This window comes from Megalobrama amblycephala, linkage group LG12, assembly GCF_018812025.1.
Source record: "Megalobrama amblycephala isolate DHTTF-2021 linkage group LG12, ASM1881202v1, whole genome shotgun sequence".
NCBI classification, from domain to species: domain Eukaryota; kingdom Metazoa; phylum Chordata; class Actinopteri; order Cypriniformes; family Xenocyprididae; genus Megalobrama; species Megalobrama amblycephala.
Window position 1 is genome coordinate 18,055,560 of NC_063055.1, and position 21,255 is coordinate 18,076,814.

General features: G+C 36.2%; 1 long non-coding RNA gene across 1 annotated transcript; it reads right to left on the reverse strand.

Annotated features, from left to right (window-relative positions):
* Positions 1-4,427: 4,427 nt before the first annotated feature.
* Positions 4,428-6,502, reverse strand: LOC125280299. The gene is made up of 3 exons (XR_007187576.1): positions 5,136-6,502; positions 4,961-5,005; positions 4,428-4,862 (listed from the first exon to the last, which is right to left on the reverse strand). It is a non-coding gene; the product is annotated as an uncharacterized LOC125280299 (long non-coding RNA).
* Between the last annotated feature and the right edge of the window lie 14,753 nt (positions 6,503-21,255).

A 21,255-nucleotide genomic window follows, 5' to 3' on the forward strand; every position in this document is an offset into this window, starting at 1 on the left:
ATAGAGATTTTTAGATGGATGCTGAGGCTTTTTAGGTCGGGTGGAATCTGTGATCTCTGACTCAGTTTGTTTGCTGGCTTCAATGGTTGCAATTTGCTGCATGTGTTTTCTGCCAACTGGCAACCCGTAGTGGCAAAATACTATTGCGTAAATTGGCAACGTGCAGTCTTGCACAGACCTAAACAAAAACAGACATTCCGACACAGAACGCACATTTCAAAGTAAAATAGCAGGCTGTAGCATTAATTTTCAGAGAAACGAGTATGTGAACTCAGCATGTTTCCTAAATATCTGCACATTTATTACGGTATTTTTATGCTTTAGAACCGTCAAAAACTTGAAAAAAAAAAAGTGCTTGGATTAATGACAAAGTGATGACAGCTTGAGTGTATCCACATGATTGTTCTTGCAGTCAGCTCCCTTTGACCTGTAAATGTCATTCATCAGTTTTATTATTATTTTCATGTACTTCTTCTCATTTACCAGACAAAGGTCTTTGTTAGTCACTTTTTTAATAATTAACTTTTACATGCTAGATGTGCTTTGTCTCAACAGGAAAGTGAAAACTTTGGGAATTTTGAGTCAGAAGCTGTGTCAATAGCACCAGGTGTGTCAGGTGTTTATGTAGGACACAATCTCCCATGACACTGAAAAGAAAAGCTTTCATAACATAACAGATACAAAGTAGATTATTCTAATGCAACATTTTATTCAATAAAAGTCTACAATGGCTTAAAAAGTTAAAACAGTTCAAGAAACAACATATTCACTGAACTGACTATATCTGTTTATAGGATTTAACAAGCAGATAATTATATGAATGTATAATTTTGGTAATGTATAAAGTCTGAGTGATGTCTCTTTTCTGAATCTTTCTACACTGTCACAAGAAATTATAGAGTCAGCAGTCTGTATAAGTTTACTGTATTGCAATGGTTCAAGACCACCAGAGGGCCTCAGCAAACTACCAAAATGGGCTGCACGATCACTAAACACAATTTAATAAAAAGTAAAAAGCTGAAAATAAGCAGCTTTGTCATTTCATCAGAACCATACCCTAGTGAAAAAAAAGTATGCTAAGTATACTTGCAGCAAGACTAATTATTAGTATATTTCAAGTGTGTTAATGATTAGTATACTTAATGATTAAATATACTTAAAGGGTGCTATTTTGAAACAACTAATTTTGTACTAAGTATATTTAAGTTGCAATTAAGTAGTATTAAAATACAGCTTTAAGTATATTTAGTATACTTTTGTGTGCTAAATTGGAACAACTTCAAGTATACTTAGTACACTTTAAGTATATGTCTGTGTAGGGACTAATTACATGCTTGATTAGTGATATTAAAGTGTACTTAATTTGTGTTATAAGTATATTTTATTTGTTATAAATATACGTTGTGTTATAAGTATACTTTATTTATGTTATGAGTACACTTTGTGTTATAAGTACACTTTATTTGTGATTTAAGTACATTACAAAATAATTACGAGTGTCTTCAGAAAACACAAGCAATATACACTGAATATATTATTTTACAGGTAATAGTATATACTGTATGCTCAGTACCTTTGGCTTATTCCAAATATTAAACATTACACACTTTGCAGTCAATAACAATACACTTCGTTATTACTTATACTTTGTATAATATAGTCAACATTTGAAGCGGATCAAAACCTTTAATCAAAGTTGTCCTAAAACCTTCTTCTTAGGACAACTTTGCTGAACTTTTTTGATCCACTTCAACTACTGACTACTGTACTTTGAATTACATAATCTCACACAATACAGTTGTGCTACTATTTAAATACAGTTTAACACTTTTTCCCAAAGTTGAATGCATTTGTTTTCAAGGCCACTAAATTAAATAAAATGTAAGAACATCACTAATGAAGAGACATATTTCATTAACAAATCCAAGTTTTTATTTAAACTTAACATAGATTCAGCAAAATGTACCATGTTTTTCATTAAAGAAAAAAAAAATATTGGACCATGGTAACCCCCTATACACAAATACAAATTACACATTATATTCCATTGTCTGATGAGCTTCTCATTGTTGTGTCTGATGGCACAATGATGACCGCAGAGACTCGTGAAGAACAGCATCTGTTGACAGAATATACCAAAGATATAAGACAGCATGTTCAACTTTATATTCACGTTTACAATAGTCTGTCTAAATCCTACATTGAACCAATACTATTTTTGAACAGTAAATGAAGATTAGCAGCAGGGAACTGTATCAGTATGGCATGTCGATATTTTCGGTAACGTTACATAGTCAAGCATAAAACACTTTATGAATTAATATCGTACAGAATACGGGCCGATTTGACCAATCATATGAATGTTTTGGTGCTGCATACAAACATGTGCCATAAACCACCACACACAAACTCAAAAAGGAGATATCAAGCCGAAATCTCGCTCTCCGTTTGTTAAAGGAAATAAAATAAAGTTTGTTAACTGGTAGACTACAACTCACCTCCCAATAGCAGCACTTTTCTTCGGTTCTTTCAGGATCGCGTAGGCCAGGGGTCCCCAAACTTGTTCCTGGAGGGCCGGTGTCCTGCAGAGTTTAGCTCCAACTTGCATCAGCACGCCTTCCTGGAAGTTTCTAGTATGCTTAGTAGGACCTTAATTAGCTGCTTCAGGTGTGTATGATTAGGGTTGGAGCTAAACTCTGCAGAGACACCGGCCCTTCAGGAGCAGGAATGGTGACCCCTGGCGTAGGCCATTAGATTAGCCGGTTGTCGTCGCCATCATGGTCAGTCTGCGATGTCACTTGATTGAACTGGTCAGAATCCCCAAGATTGAGCGATGTATTGCGCTTTCAGTGTTTTATTAAATAAATTATACATTGCGACATTATACTTCACCTGAGTGACTGAGCGAGGGGATTCAGACGACTACCGTGACGTCAGCAGCTCTGATTGGCTGAAGGCAGTGAGCAACAAAATCTGATTGGTCACAGACCAAGTTGAAGAGACATTTGAATTCCGATAAGTTTAACCACTCGACATATTTTTTTGCATGTAACGTTACTTGTGCTGCTGGTGTGTTGTTTAATATAGATTTGTGTGTACGATTGTAAAATGATTCTGCCAGGGTAAACTTAATAAACATTTACACATATTTGGAAATTGTATAGGCTACACTGCATATATTAAATGGGATTTTAATGCATTCATAGTGAAATAAATAAGCACAAGTAATATAATGAATTCCAAGGATGAAGAAGTAAACTTAAAAAATATACTCAAATTTAATATTAGATACACTACAACTTCAGGATATTAAATAATGTATTTTTTTAAATATACTTTCAGTGCATTGTTACAATGATCATTTTCAGCACACAGTTAAAATATACCTCAAACATATTTTTATAAAGTGCAAATAAATGCACTTTTAAAAAATAAACTGAACTTACACTTCAAGTATATTTTTCTAAAATATATTTTTTAGAAAATATACTAAAGTACAATTATTTTAAAGTGTGTTAAAAGTTGTATTGTGAAAATATGATACTAATATACTTTTTATATATTTAACAATAGTACATTTTTTGTTAGTATATTTGCAGTGTACTATAGAAAAAGGGAATATATTTAAAATACAATAAAGTATACTTTTTTTCACTAGGGTAAGAAGGATCTTTGATATTATCTTAGACAACGGGGCCTTGAGAACCACTGCAACAGAGAACATGCACAAAGCCTTTCAGAAACAATTGTGTTACCTACCTAATGTTACATTCTCTAGGATTTTAATGGGGACCTATTATGAGATTTAATATAAGTCTCTGGTGTCCCCAGAATGTGTCTGTGAAGTTTCAGCTTAAAATAACCCACAGATCATTTATTATAGCTTTTTGTGTGTGTCCCTTTAAATGCAAATGAGCTGCTGCTCCCGGCCCCCTTTCTAAAAGAGGGCGAAGCTTTAACAGTTTGCACTTTGGTTGCTCAACAACAACAAAGCTGGAGAATCTCATGCAGCCAAAATGATGACTGTCAGCAGAGTTATTCAGCCTTACATTGTTCAAACCGGAGTCGGACACTGATGGATAAATTTATAGTTGCTGTGGAGTTGAATCATCTCATCAACTAGCCTGTGCCATCATGTTAATCTTTTGTGCAAATCGAGCGTTGAATTGACCCTTGTTTGTGAAGCAGTCCGGCATAAAATGACAGCATGGTAACAACATTCTACTACAACAACTCTTCCTCTTCTCTAAAGAAGCCCAACATGGCCTCACTCCTGTGTTGCGTGTTCTCGGGGGCAGGGTTTATGTAAAAAAAAAAAATGTCACCAACCCTGGAAGAAGCTTGTGTCCTTCGCATCATTTATTGTAGTCCTTATCTGACTCCAATATAATAAATCTGACTCTATTAAAGTTGTTATTCTTTAACCTCTTATTCTTTAAAGGTAAAAGTCTTTCTTAGAAGTGATAGGAAAACGTAAGATTTAACGTAAATATTTAGATAACGAAAGTTACCATCACTTTAGCTTTCAACATTATCAGTGATAAAAGGAAAGATTCTCAAAACCTTTAAAGCGGGTAGAGTTATTTATTAAGTTACATGTTTAAATATACAGATAGTAGAATGGAACAACATACTGTATAGAAAACTTAGTTGTAACAAATAATGCACTGCTGTTTTAATTTTTATAGTGTTATTGTAGTGTAACTATATTACATTCCTTTGTCGTTTTAATCAAATATCATTTGATGGTCATTATCATAACAAAACCTGATGGTATCTCTGAGCAAATGCTAAGGCTTTTTAATTTTAAGTTTTAATTTAATATAGGCCTGTTTAGACTCATGTTTCATCTTGTGTGGAAGCTGAAATAAAGAAAAAAAATGGTTGTCATGTCCAATATTAACCTCAAAATGAACATATTGGTGAATTCATATTACTTCATTAAACATAGAGTACTTACATGGAGTAAGGGAGTAATCACTCTTTGACGTCTCAGAGCCTCGACCTGAATAACAATGGCACAGTTAAACAAAGAACACTAGAAACATGAAACTGCATTGGGATGAACTTTAAAAGAGTCTCTAAAGGAACTGATGTTTGGTTTCTTTTCCTAATTGAGTTTACAAAACATTTACCAGCAGAACATCTCTTTTTCCTCCATTTGATGAGAGCAGTTATGATCAGAACAGCCACACACATTAACACCAGCACACTGATAACTACATACAGACTAATGGATCCTGAGTCAGATACATCCACATCTGAAATTAATTAAAAATAATAATTTAAAATATTACAGTGAGATAAACAGTGAGATAAACAACTGGAAAAGAAAGTTAAAGTCAGTAAAACATTTGTTATTCATTCTAATATTCTAATAGTACTGCTGATTTTCGAAGGCTTGATATACTAAATTTTATTGTATTGTATAGAACGAAAATAAAGTATCATGAATCTAATGTCTAATTTGTTGTTCAGTTTTGTTTTAAGATGTTCGTTAGTTTTTCTTTACCAAACGTAATGTCCAGTTTGTTGTCCAGATTGAGGTGTTTCATTGTACAGTTGTATTTGTGTCTTTCAAGTAGTTCTTCTGTGCTGATCACCAAACTCTTCCTTATCTGGTAAGATCCGTCTCCGTTGTGCAGAATCTCTCCTCCTGTGATCTGATCATCATCCACAGGCTGATCATCTCTGAACAGAGTCAGGTTAATGTGACGGGGGTAAAAACCAGTGGCCAGACAACTGATCTGAAACCCTTGAGAGTCTGTGAGTGTCTTTCTCATGAGTCTGACTCTGGGTTTCACTACAGAGAAGGATGAGAAGACTTACTGTTGTTAAACTGTTGCATCAGTTATTTATTTATGGTTCTCATGTTTCATAAAACAATCAGAGGCACATGTATTTTCTGTCAGCACAGCTGTTTGGGTCATATTTGTTGATTATGCTTCTTTTTATCTTTATACTGAAGTTAATCAGATTGATTCTCTCACCTTTTCTCATCACATTGTTCTTTTCCATATTCAGGTACCTTCGCAAAACTTTAATGCAAATAGGTTGATAAACATTTTCTTTTAAAAAGTTCAAACGAAGCTGTTCCACTTGGTCCCACGGCATCCATGGCTTTTTCACCTGGATAACGTTTTTTTCCAGAACATATGTGAACTCTTCCATTTTTTGACTATCAAAAGCATCCCACAAATGAATTGGACCTAGTTTATCATCATTCAACAGTTCACATCCAACAACTCACATTCACAACTTTCCATGTGGTTGAGTCATAATACATTATTTGCAGATCATCCAACATCACCACAACAATGAACTCAGGAAATGGTGTCTGTCCAGCTATATATGTTGCCAAAACCATCAGTGAGTGAGAACCTGTGGATACACAAGAACGAGAAAATAGTTCAGTGTCAAATTAGGCCATAACATATGACTATACATTCCAGGCTTATCTTCTTCTGGCATTATAACTGAATATACATATGATCACATATTTCAAGCTGTCATCCACATTAAAGGGGTGGTTCATTGCGATTTCACTTTTTTAACTTTAGTTAGTGTGTAATGTTGCTGCTTGAGCATAATCAGTATCTGCAAAGTTACAGCGCTGAAAGTTCAATACAAATGGAGATATTGTCTTTTAAAGTTATGGTAGTTTAATGCCTACAAAAACAACCAGTTTGGACTACATCAAGCTTCTTCCCGGGTTGGTGACATCATAAACCCTGCAAAACACGCCCCCAGGAACACACAACAAAGTGCGCGAGGCCATGTCGTGTGGCATAATGGAAGCGGAAGAGTTGTGTACACCGGACGCGAGCGGCTTTAAGCATCAAAAGATAATAGAACAGTTAATAACAGATAATAAACAGTATTAATAGGGAATGTTGAAGCAGAGAACAGTTAATTTGAGTCAGAGTCCAGGCCTGAGACTGAACAAGATTGAGTTTATAATAAGACCATAATACTACAACATTGTTAATGATATTTAAAAAAAAAAAAGCAGCATGCAGCCATTGTGCAAGTTTACAATTAATATAAAAAAAAACATGCAAAGATATTTCAAATGCATTTACAATTGTTTACCAGACAGACACATTATTATAAACCTGAGCTGCTCTTCCTCTAACTTCCAAACTCAGTATTTCTCCTTTTCTGTCACAAAAAAGCTTTTCAAAATCACAAAAACTTCTCGGGTTATGTAACCATAGTTCCCTGAGAACAGGGAATGAGACACTGCGTTTTACCACATTATGGGGAACGTCACTCGTGAACCGGTGTCTGAAAGCCAAGTATCAAATCTCTCCAATCCTACTGGCCGGCGACAGCCTATGACATCATCATAGCGCGACCCGGAAGTATATAAGGAGTGCCTAAAGAACCAGTCAGTATCTTATCGTCTGAAGAGACTGTTCAGCAGGCAGCCCCGATGCATGGCAAGAAACGCAGTGTCTCGTTCCCTGTTCTCAGGGAACTATGGTTACATACGTAACCAGAGACGTTCCCTTTCGAAAGGGAACTCTACACTGCGTTTTACCGCATTATGGGTAACGATCTACCCACACCGCCATGCTTGAGGGGAGTGCATGCCAAGAAGATGGCTAGACAAACGTCAACTAGCAATTTCACATGAAACGCCAGAGCAACTCCCCCTTGGGTCACACAAAGGCTGTCAGTGACAGCATTCCCTACGGCCAACAGCTATAAGCTATAAGCCTCAAAGAGGACTTCCGCAGAAGGCCCACCAAAGCCGCTTCAAGACTTCTGCGACCGAACCTTCCAAGGAAAGAGGGTCCCTCTAAGGGAATGTAGCCAGGGGGCCAGAAGGAACCCCAGCCAGTCACTAAAAAGGGAACATAGTCACCCCAAATGCCACCAGGGAGGCCGAACTGGTCCGATAACAACCTAGTCTTGGCCAGCAACCTGTCTGAACACAGAGCCTCAACAACACATTCTTCAGAGAAGATATCCAGTAAGAGTGACTGCAAAGAGGCAGTAAGCAACATCCAGGAGAGCAGGACTCAGCTAAGTGCTCTAAACCCTACAATGAGGGGAGTGAACTCTGCTCAATCCTAGGATCTACTCAGCGCCTGATTATATGCACTGAGGAGGCTGTGCACTCAAAACCCCGACCAGGGGAGCACATTAACCAGCCTGGGGCTGGATCTCAAACGGGAGGCCTCATAGAGGCCTTCAATTATTTAGCTTAAGGAGCTAAGCACTATGCAGGACGACCCTAACAAGGTGAGTACAGAGCTCAACCTAACAGATAGACCGTACTGTAGGCGCAAAATCATGGAGGCCCAAGAAGGGGCCTACAACATGACAACAGTACTACACAGTGTAGAAAATATAAGTACAGTAACACACAATCCGACAAGCAGTGTACTCAGTAAAAGCACCTTTTACTCTTTAAAGCAAGAGGAGGTCCTTCCTCAGAGGAATGTGCCAGGGAGGGGCTGTCACGAGGAGCGTGAGTTCAGGGAACCAGGTTGGGCCAACAGGGCGCAACTAGCAGGACCTGCTCCTCGTCCTCTCTGGTCACTGGGGGGAAACACATATTTGCGAAGGCCCCGGGGCCAGCGGTGTGCCAGTGCATCTGTACTGAGTGTTCCCTCGGGCAGGGAGTAAAACAGCTGGCAGTGAGAGGTTTCTGGGGAGGCAAACAGATCTACCTGAGCCTCTCCGTACTCTCTCCAAATCAGCTGGACCACCTGGGGGTGGAGTCACCACTCTTCTGGCAGTGCAGCTCATGAGAGCTCGCCGGCCACACGATTGAGCACACCGGGGACATGAATGGCGTGAGGTGACCTCAGATGCTTCTGACTCCAAAGGAGGAGATGGTGGGCGAGTTGCAACATGCAACAGGTGTGTAGACCACCCTGACGGTTGATGTACACAACAGTCGCAGTGTTGTCCGTACAGACCAGTACATGCTTGCCCTGTAACGGCCCTTTCAGGTGGCTCAGGGCAAGGCGCATCCAGAAACACACAAGTACAATGTCATCTTTAAAAAGACACAAGCTCTACTCGTGTAAGCTCTTTCAGGGACTTGCTCTTTAAAAGTGCTGAAGCACGCAGGGGAACGGCCGTGGCAACACAGACACAGATTGTGTGCAGCCTGTCGTGTGCTCTCCTCTCTTTGAAAGCGCACACTCTTTCCGGCCATCAGAATGGCTTTTTAGCACTTAAAGGTGCCCTAGAATCAAAAATTGAATTTACCTTGGCATAGTTGAATAACAAGAGTTACATGGAACATGGAAAAGACATACACTGAGTTTCAAACTCCATTGCTTCCTGTATAATGCATAAACACATCTTCATTCTTTATAAATCTCTCCAACAGTGTGTAATGTTAGCTTTAGCCAAGGAGCACTATCAAACTCATTCAGAATCAAATGTAAACATCCAAATAAATACTGTACTCACATGATCCGATGTATGCATGCAGCATGCATGACGAACATTTTGTAAAGATCCATTTGAGGGTTATATTAGCTGTGTGAACTTTGTTTATGCACTGTATAGTCAGAGCCGGGGGGCAGGGAGCGCGAGATTTAAAGGGGCCGCAGCCTGAATCGGTGCATAGTTAATGATGCCTTAAAATAGGCAGTTAAAAAAAATTAATTAAATCTATGGGGTATTTTGAGCTGAAACTTCACAGACACATTCAGGGGACACCTTAGACTTATATTACATCTTGTGAAAGAACGTTCTAGGGCACCTTTAAAAGCGCACCGTTACTAGCTGTGAGAACAGCCTTTCAGATCAATGGAGAACACACTTTTAATGTTAGTATGTATTTTTGATAAAATGCATTACTAGAATAAAATGTTGTGCCTCATTATGCAGTGAATACTGAACTGTTTTGCCAACATAAGAGTGTGTTTAGGTTGCTGTGTTAATTGTTTTGAAAGCAACTACATTCATTTGGAGAAATGTGTCAAATCAATTGAAAAAAACTGTAAATAATAGGTAGACTGTTGTTACAATTGGTTAGGGTTGATTTCTCAATATTTTAAAATTATACTATTTGAGTCCATCTTGCCATTGAGCTATGACGTCAAAGGCAGCAGACAGATAAAATATTACATTTAATGTTTATTTTATGCTTTAAATGTCATTCAAAAAACATGTAAAATATGCCTATAATTAAATTTATTTGAATTGATTACTTATATGACCAGCCAAACTTATTGTTAATTAAGTAGCACCTACTACGCTATACTCTGTTTGTGTCGACTGTGAAACAGGCCTTTTTTATCAGTTATGAGTGATTTACATTCTGGTCTTGTTTTCTTGGCTTCTAAGATTTCTTTAATCTAGTGCTATTTCTAGGTTTTAGTCTCTTTTTGTCGTATTTTGTCAATACAATTTTGTTTGCAAAAGAATTTGTTTCACTATGTCTCTGTTTCCATCACATTTGAGACTTAAATTCCACAAGTTAACCACCAGAGGTCACTGTCACCTATTTTTTGACTGTCTTACTCATTATGACCTCTATACATTCCTTGAACTGTATTAAGCCTGTTAGTAACTCAAACATGACTGCATTTCCCAAAAAAAAATTGTAAGAAAAAAGAAACTATTGCCACCAAAGGTCTTTACAGTCTATGTAGACATACAACTCTGCTGAAAAGAAACCGCTAAAACTGATTAAGATGATTTAAGCTGGATGTAGCTGGTGTTCAGCTGTTTAGTTGGACCAGCTAAGACCAGCTAAGACCAGCCAGACCATCTAAAGAAATGCCCAAAACCCCTCTAAAATCAGCCTGCTAAAACAGCTATGACCAGGCTATAGAGACCAGCTAAGACCAGCCAACCATCACCACACTTTTTTTTGTTTGTTTTGATTTTGTTTTTTTCCCCAGCAGGGAATGATTTTGGAAAACACAGTCCAGCATGTCCAGGTCTCTATCTGGAGAAAGCAATTTGTTTGCAACTTTGCATTCCCTTTTAGTAGGCCTATTTTCCACCCCTTTATCTTTTCTATGGATTAAGATGGTTGCTGTTAAATATCTTTACATGTGGATTATAACTGCTTTTCTTAGCTTTCCTATTTATAGTTACAGTGTGAATGCCTATAAAAAGTGTCAGGCCTGTATGTTTACCTGTGTCTATAACAAAAAAAATAAATAAAAATGAAGCTAATGCAAATGAAAAACATCATCTGATAAAACAGTATTAATCAGTAAACTTCAATAGCATTAGCTTCAAAGCACAATAAATGAACAACTACAGAAAGATGACCATTACTTGATCTAAGTGTAAATTACAGTACAGTATTTCTGACAGATTTTGCATTGCAAATTGGTCTGGGATCTGTGCAAATCAACACAACTAACTACAAAAATGGCATTGTTAGATTTTGCTATATATATATTTCCCAAAGGCAGAGCACACAAGTGAATAACAACTACCTGTTCATTAAGTGTAGGTTGTCACACATTTTAAGCCTGATCTTAAGTCTGAGTTTCCAGGGGTCTCCACAAGGTGGATACTGAGCTACAGACTGTGAGATCATAGCATTAACTGAATTAAGCATAAAACCGTTAAAGATCTTCAGACAAACTGATTCTTGTTTATACAGTAAAATTAACAATGACAGTCAATATTATGCTCACCAAGGCTGCATTTACTTGATCACAAATATAGAAAAAAACAGGTATATTGTGAAATATTATTAAAACTGTTTTTTATTTTAATATATTATAAAATGTAATTTATTCCTGTGATGTCAAAGCTGGATTTTCAGCATCATTACTCCAGTCTGCAGTGTCACATGACTCTTCAGAAATCATTCTAATATACTGATTTGGTGCTCAATTAGCATTTATTATATATTTATAGAAACCATGATACATTTTTTTCAAGATTCTTTAATGAATAGAAAGTTCAAATTAATGCATCCTTGCTGAATAAAAATATTAATTTATTTTTCTTTTTTTATTACGGACCGCAAACTTTTGTATGGTAATCTCAGCGTATATGATCATTTGACTGGCATTCTGTATTTGTATTATATTGAGTGACTTGTGTTTCTTTTCCTAATAGTGCGATAAGCTCTCGACAGGTTTCTAAAGAGTCAATGTGTGAGAAGTTAATGGTTTAGAGGAGAACATCACTTTATTGTGAATGCGGATGTTTTAAATTTTATTACTCACAAAATAGTGATAGTTGTAAACTTGTTTTATCAGAATTAAGATACACAATTGGATATTGTCAATGACTTGATAATGCATTTAGTTAAATAATGTGGCCCTTATGTATTTATGTTAGCATCCTAAGATGAACATCTTATGTATAGACTTTTCTCTTCAATGTTAAATATTGGACAAAAAAAAAAAAAAACATTACAAACAAATGATATCATATTCATCCTCACATATGCCCTCCCATAAGCAATAATGATTAACATTCGTCAGTGGAGGGCCCCAAAAGCCAAACCTCAGTGTGAAAGATTATATTTTCCAATACAACTGAGCATTATGGTAATCACAACTCATTTTTGATAAAACCAGATCATTTAATGAATACTGCACTGTACTTTTTGTGTGGTTCTTTAATCAGTATACTTTATTCATAAAAGACTTTCAGAACAGAAAATATTGATGACTGTAACATTTCCATTACCAGAGCAAAAAATATTTACTGTGTCATTAATTTACTAAGGAAAAGAGACTAGCCTCGAATCGTCAGTCTGTTTTGATGTTGAGCTGATAACAGACGAATCTAGGCTGCCTAAAGTAAGGCATCTTTTGAAACGCAGAAAAAAATTTATGACATATGCTTATCATAAGTTTGTGTCTTTCTCTCCTTCTGTCCATCAAAAGTTTTCTCCCACAGCCCTGGGACTGGTGGCATTGGCCTTTGATTTTAATACTGAGAGCATAATTTATGTAAGATGTTTGAATAGCTTTTTGAGTGCGGCTAGATTAAAGAGAGATCCATGTAATGGAACAAAAAAAAAGCATCTGCGGATTTTATTTAAATATATTTCAAACCTCCAATGACTTGGATAGAGTTGACAAAAGAGAGAGGGAGGAAGAGTTTTGGGGAACGCTATTAATACGTTGTATGTGTGTGTTTTCAGTGAATGTTTGCTTTGTTTTTAATACATTCACTCACTGAAATTGCACCATCCGTCCATCCGTCCATCCATTACCATCCATCCATCCATCCATCCATAACAATGTTACCTCTTTTCAGTTATCATGAGAGGACTCTGAGATTTTGTGTATTATGTGTGTGAGTGTGTGTGAGTGCTATACCACACATTATTACAACCAGTCACGTCTATCTTTATTCTGTGCAGCAGATCAGTTTTTTTGTTGATTCACACGCACAGGCCAGATTGTTAGCAGTCAATATTTGTCAGAGAGTCTTCAAGTTGCGCAACTTCTTTATTATTCCCAATGCTGATGCAACAAGATGTGTTTGCTCTCTATATATGAGGCTTTACAAAATAGTTTGAATCAAATCTTTACTCATATTCAAAGTTTAAGACTTTAAAGATAAATATTGGCAATCTGTCCTTTACAATTCAGCCTTGTGTTTGTTCAGTTGTCTCTTGGAATAGTAAAACAATGGTAAACATGGTAACATAGACAGCCGGTTATCCTCTGTAGGACACCATGTGGTGTAAAAATGCAGACCCCTGTATTTATAGCACTAAAACGTAAAAATACTTAAGTAGTAAAACTTTAATTATTTAAGTATCCAAGTGTGAATGTGTATGAATTGCCATTTATTAATATTAAAATTGTGGCATTAATATTTTGATTCTGTTGCATTCAATTGTCATCAATATGCTTTGCAACATGGTTTAAGGCACTGATATCGAAAGGGAAATTATACGTATCTTTATGACATGAAAGATTTGTAAATATTTTATGTTTTTTTCGCTGTAAAAACTTAATAATGCTATGTTTAAATTCTGCCAATACGTCAATATTGTACATTTCAGCAACTGTCTGAACATACAAAAATGTACATTTTGTGTCTTTTTAAAGTTATGTATTAATACCTGTGTATTAATGAGACCAGGCTGACAGTTTTGCATTTTAGTTTTTAAAAAGAGTACTTCTTACTGAAATAATAGTCTTAAGTGCGCACTGAATGTAATGTCTTGAGACACTTAATTTTAAGTTGGATCTTAGATCTTTGGTAACTGGATCTTAGAGCAGTGGAAGATGGTCGCCTGGTCAATGAGTCCCATTTTCTTTTACATGTAGTGTGCGCTGTTTACCTGGGAAAATGATGACACCAGGATACACTGTGGGATGATGTGGGAGGATGTACATGTGGGATTCATGACAATGATTTTCCCTGGTGGAAATGGTCTCTTTCAGCAGAATAATGTACCCTGCACACATTGTTCAGGAATGGTTTGAGGAACATGATGAAAAGTTAAAGGCATTGCCCTTTATGGCCTCCAAATTCCCCAGATTTCAATCCATTTGAGCATCTGTGGGATGTGCTGGACCAACAAATTTGATCCACAACAGCTCCACTTCACAACCTACAGGACTTGAAGGACCTACAGGACGCCTTCAGGGGATTTGTAGAGTCCATGCCTTGGTGGGTCAGCGTGTTTTGGCGGCACGCAGATGATCAACAGCATTTTAGGCAGGTGGTCATAATGTTTTGGCTCATCAGTATATATGAAATGTAGTAATATTAAATAACACACTACAGTTAAAATACAAATATAATCAGTAACACTTTATTTTAACCAGTTGCTTATTAGCATGCATATTACTAGAATATTGGCTGTTTATTAGTACTTATTAAGCACATATTAACTTATTCTGCATGACCTTATTCTGTATTCTTAATCCTACCCAATACCTAAACTTAACAACTACCTTACTAACTATTGATAAGCTGTAAATTAGGAGTTTATTGAGGTATTAAGTCATAGTTAATAGTGAATATGTGTTTCTTATACTAAAGTGTTACCATATAATCAAGTACTTTACATTTTCTTTAATATATGTCAGCAAATCAAGTGCACTTCTTTAAAGCGCAACAAAAGATTATTAAAACGAAATGATTTAAAATGCATTTTAAAGTAGAAAATTTGATTTGTCATTATTACAAAGTGCACTTTGTAAAAAGTGTGTTAAGAAACACAGTCATGGAAGTGTACTCACACTTTAGTAACTTTTTATTTCAGTAATATTATATTCCCACAGTTTCACAGACAAGGCTTAAGCTAGCCCCAGACTAACTTTTTACTGACATATCTCAAAATACGTCAGTGCCATTTTTTTTTTTTTTTGTCTCAAGATGCACACCAGTAATGTGTTTTTCTAAGGCACATTTGTAAAAGCTACCTAAGTGTCCTAATTTAACTAAGGCGTAATCCTGGTTTAATCTAAACCCTGTCAGTGAAACCAGGCCATAATCTACAAGTACAGTTCTTTTGAGTCAGACGTTTTCAATGAATAGTGGATCCATTTCACAAAACCAGTCTGAATTATTTGTACAGAAATCAAACTGATCACGGACTCACAATGTGACCCTGGACCACAAAACCACTCATAAGGGTTGATTTTTTGAAATTGAGAATAAATAAGCTTTCCAATGATTCATGGTTTGTTGGGATAGGACAATATTGGGCCGAGATACAACTATTTGAAAATCTGGAATCTGAGGGTGCAAAACAATAAAAATATTGAGAAAGTTGTCCAAATTAATATCCACTCAATAAAATAGATTTTTTTTTATATTTACATATGGAATTTTACAAAATATCTTCATGGAACATGATCTTTACTTAATATCCTAATGATTTTTGGCATAAAAGAAAAATCGATAATTTTGACCCATATAATGTATTGTTGGCTATTGCTACAAATATACTCGTGCGACGTATGGCTGGTTTTGTGGTCCAGGGTCACCAATGATTTAGTCGCAATGGATAACATCTTACTGGAGGGGAAGATAATCAGTGAGTAATTACTTAAATTTTAGTCTATTCCTCACAAAATACTATAATAACACTTAAGAGTCATATGGATCACTTTAACTGTGCTTTTGCTTCAGTCCCTGTTCATTGTAATGACATGGAAAAGAAGGTCCAGCACATTACTCAGAATTTCACATTTCCACAGAAGAAAGAAATACAGGTCTGAAACTTTTCATTTTTTTCGGTCAGAGTATTTCTTTAACTTGAAATGTGCTTCGTTCCTCAATGATAGTAATATACATGCACACAGAATGGAACAGGTGGAGAGCTAATCTAATAGATCTGTTTTTTTTTTTTTTTTCATAAGGTTGAGCTCTTTTGAATCAGCTCATTTGTAGCCTGTTCATTGAGCTGCTATACCTCCAAGTGTGAAGTGTCCAACAGCGGGACCGAATGAAAGAGACACTATGAAGAGTGAAGGGGTGGGGGGGGGGAGATGGGGGGGGGTGACAGAGAGAAATGTTGAGAAAGTTGGAACGAGGTGGCGTTCAAGAGTGAGCTGAAGGGAAAGCAAAAGACTGAATGACTGATAAAGGGAGAAAGAGTTACACCGAGCATTCGCATGTGCCTGTATGTACGTGTATGGCGGAAAGAAAGAGAGAGCGCTGAGAGCGGTATGCTATGATGGTATTGTTTTTGTGACAGAGATCAGTGGCTGGCTGAATGTGTTTTATTTGCAGTGGGGCTGCTCTCCCAGGCTAATAAAATGTGAAGCTCCCGCTGCCTGCAGTGGCATGCTGTGCACAGCGGGAGGCAGGGCTTTTTTGTGTTCCCCTGCCCAAATTATGGAACCGTCAATACCCTCCCTGGATCCCGTCAATAGAACCACGCTTTGTGACTGATGGGAGACCAACTTCAAGGCTATCCTGAAAAAACGGAGAAAGAGAAAACAAACGAGCGAGAGAGAGAGAGAGAGAGAGAGAGAGAGAGAGAAAAACTTGACCTGCTTTTTCCCAAATATGCTCTTTAATGCAGTCTGACATAGAGGGTTGTTTTTAGGATCATCTGAGCCTTTGTGAAGACTGAGGCGCTCAATAGAGCAACAAACCATTGCTATCGTTTCACTTTCTAAACCATGTGGGAGGGAACGCTCTGCCATCGTCACTGTTGTTGATTTGCCTTGATCTGAATGGTGACATACCCTCAGGGTGAAGTCTGAGACATTAAACGCACTGTTGCTGTGTTAGCGTTAGCATGTAGTGCTCATGAAACCTGAAAGGGATTTTCCAGAATATTCGTAGACTCAGGGTTTTATCTTTTTGATGGAAGGGGGCTACAGGGAATATTTGTTGTGGATTTGTAAGGCTAATTAACAATAAGCAGACATTTGATTGGGATAATTATCCCAATCTAATGCAGCATGTAAACTTAAGAACAGGTCAGAATGTGTTATGATTCACAAGGCCCCAGACATTTCATGAGACTCAAAAATTAAAAAATAGCACATATATTAATGTAAGTAAATCTACACATATATATAAAATTGCCTATTTAAATTAATATTTCATTTTACTATTAAATAATTCATACTACTCAAAAACCCTAGATTTAGTGATAAATGATGGTTGCTTAAAAATAAAAGCAATTTAAAATATGTACAGTTCAAAAGTTTAGGGTCAATAAAAGTTCATTTTTTGAAAGATATTTATATTGATATTAAGCAAGGATGCGTTGATTTGATCAAAAGTGACAGGAAATACGTTACAATTCAAATAAGTGCTGTTCTCTTGAACTTTCTATTCATAAAAGAATCCAGTTTCCACAAATATATTATGCAGCACAACTGTTTTGAACATTGATATTAAGAAGAAATTTTACTTGTGTGCCAAATCAGCATATTAGAATGATTTCTGAATGATCATGTGACACTGAATACTGGAGTAATGCAGCCTTGGTGAGTATGAGACATCTTTAAAAAGATTTTAAAAAATCTACTCACTGTAAACCCTAATGTTCAAAATAATTAATTAGTTTGAGTAGGACAAACTTAAATTAAACAAATTAGTTCAGTCAATTTAACTTTTATGAGTATTTAGTCATTTCTTTTTCTTTCAAGTTCACAGAACTGATATATTTTGAGTAAACTGAACTGTTTCATTGTTTTGAGTTTTATGAACTCACTTATTTTAAATTAAATTAATGGCACTCGAAAAGGAGAGTAAATGCTAAAATTAAGTGTTATATAACGTTTTTGTGTAAGAGTAATGTTACAGGAGATTTAGTAGTGATTAATGTTTTGTTATGCTAATGCAGAAGAGTTTATGTTAATGTGCTAAAGTTTATGCTAATATAAATGTTCACATTGAGGTTACGTGAAATGTTTAAGTTAAATGTGGGAATTAGTGTATTTAAACATTTAAGAACATATAACATGTATGAGTACAAAATAAAAATCTGCACTCAATTTGAGTTTTGCCAACTCATTCAGGTTTACAGTGTACTGACCCCAAACTTTTGAACAGTTTATGTTTCTTCTTAACTGTGCGAAATGTGGTACTGATATACACTTGCTCCCAATGCAAATTACATGATGTTTTGATCCAATCTTTTCCCTTTATGAATTGGTATAGAGGTCAGAGTTCACCAGACATGAACTTTGCTACATTCCCATTCCCATTCGCTATGATTAGGACGTGTGAGCTTATAGACAACTGGCACAGTCGAAATCAATCAAATAGCGAACTTAACCCTTTGGTGACAGTTCAGAGGAAAAATCCGTCTTTTCTTCTGGATCCTTCACCCCAAAGAATTCTGTAGAGCGGAAGAAACATCACAGTGAATTATTAAACATCAAGTACAGAAAAAACAAGTAAATTCGTCTGTCCTCCCTCTCTATAACCAAAAAAAAAAAAAAGTGAAACTTTTTCTTTTTCTCTTCAGTTTGAAGTTGGAACTTCAAGTCATTTTTGTGGCTGTTCAAACGATCGGGAACACGGAGCGTTTGCTGGATTCCTGTGTGCGTATTCAAAAGCCGCCTCCCTCAGAAGTGCCACCTAGCAGCGTGCTAGAGCGGGAACCTCGTGCAGCGCGAGGATTCAGATATGCTAATTGATCAGCGGGGTAGCTCTGAGCATCGCTGCAACCTGCTTTAAATAGACAGCTGCTTCCCTCTGTATTCCCCCAACCTCTTTTTCCTTCTTCTCTCCTTTTCTCCTTCGTCCTCCCCTCTTCAGAAATCTCCTCCTCCTCTCACACACTTGCCCATCTCCTCACTTTCAGTTTTGCATTGGAGCAAACAGCAGTAAATTAACAACAAGAACTGATGAATTGACTTTTGGGCAAAGCGAAAAGGAAGGGAACTAAGGGAGAAGGACAATAAAAATGCTGAGGCTGTTTGTCTGAGAGTGAGAAAGGGCCTCCGCCGGCTCTTTATGGCAGCTACGGCCGCATTAGCGCTAAGTCCCGCGCGCTTCTTTTTTTCTCCTTGTCCGGGGCTCATGCTGAGCAGGAACCTGAGCTGATTGGGTTTCATTCACAGGTCTCTGAGTCGGCAGTAAATTCGGCCAGGGGTTCCCTGAGGGGCCCCCTCGACACCTCATCTCCAGCTGGCTGAGCGCGATTGTTGAGGAGCTGAGGAGTCACGTTGGGGTCATTCACTATGGTGCTACTAAGCTAACTCTCCTCGCTCCTTTCTCTGTCTCTTTCTTCCTCTTCTCTTTCCTCACTTCCCTCCCGCAGGTTGCTAAGGCCTGGTATTTGCTCTCCGTGGCTAGGCTGTAATGACAGCCACGGTGCCCCTGCTGGTTCTCGGCTAGCGTTTCTCTTTGTGCTGCTAGTGGTTATTGGGAGTGAGAGGGCAAGAAAAGGTGATGGCTTACAAACACACACATAATTGCACATTCGCACAAACTCCACATTCACATCTTTTGGACCGATTGGGTAGGAGGCCCAACATACACATTCACTGTAAAAAAATTATTTTCATGATTTATCACAACATTTTTTTCTTTTGTCAAATCAACTTTAATAATTAATGTGGTTCAGATAACATAATATTTGGAGTTTCTGTTGATTAAACCAATCACATTCATTGTATTAACTAAATTATTTTTATTTCAATGAATTCAAAATTTTAAGGCAACTAGGTAACTTACTTTTTTTTAAAGTTAAACCAACTCTTTTTTTCAGTGTTGGTATCATTTTAGTTAGGCTCATAAAAAAAAAAAAATATATGCTTTATATGCAATTAAGTCTCTCTTTGGTAACACTTTACAATAAGGTTCATTAGTTAAACAACATACACATTCACTGTAAAAAAAAATATTTTCATGATTTATCACAACATTTTTTTCTTTTGTCAAATCAACTTTAATAATTAATGTGGTTCAGATAACATAATATTTGGAGTTTCTGTTGATTAAACCAATCACATTCATTGTATTAACTCAATTTTTTTAATTTCAATGAATTCAAAATTTTAAGGCAACTAGGTAACTTACTTTTTTTTTTAAGTTAAACCAACTCTTTTTTTCAGTGTTGGTATCATTTTAGTTAGGCTCATAAAAAAAAAACGTTTATATGCTTTATATGCAATTAATTCTCTCTTTGGTAACACTTTACAATAAGGTTCATTAGTTAATGTATTAACTAACATGAACTAACCATGAGCAATATATCTGTTACTGTATTTACTAATCTTTGTTAACGTTAGCTAATGAAAATACAGTTGTTCATTGTTTGTTCATGCTAGTTCACAGTACATTAACTAATGTTAACAACATTTTAATAATTAGTAAATGTTGTAATTAACATTAACAAAGATTAATAAATGCTGTAGAAGTGCAGTTCATTAATAGTTCATGTTAACTAATAACTAATGTTAACTAATGAACCTTATTGTAAAGTGTTACCCTCTTTTTATTAATTTTAATTGAAATGTTAATTATATTTTATATATTTTAATATCAATATAATAATGAAAAACAAATTAGTTATTTATATTTATTAATTTTAATATAATATATTTAATATTTTAATGAAATAATCAAATTTCATTAATACAAAGGCACATATTTTCAATATACGTCGTCATCAATGTCAATGATATTTTACTGAAATAATCAAATAAATGAATGTAGTTTTCAACTCAAGAACTTTGAAGTATGAGAAATTATTTCGCTATATTACACAGTTCTCTGGAAAACTTGATTCTGATTGGTCAGTCTAAAATTCTGTGGTCAGATATTTTTGTACTATGATTGATCAGGGTTCCCATTCAGTCGGTCACGTTCGACGTACGTCGGACAGACCGACGAATAGGAATCTCGCTAGAGAGG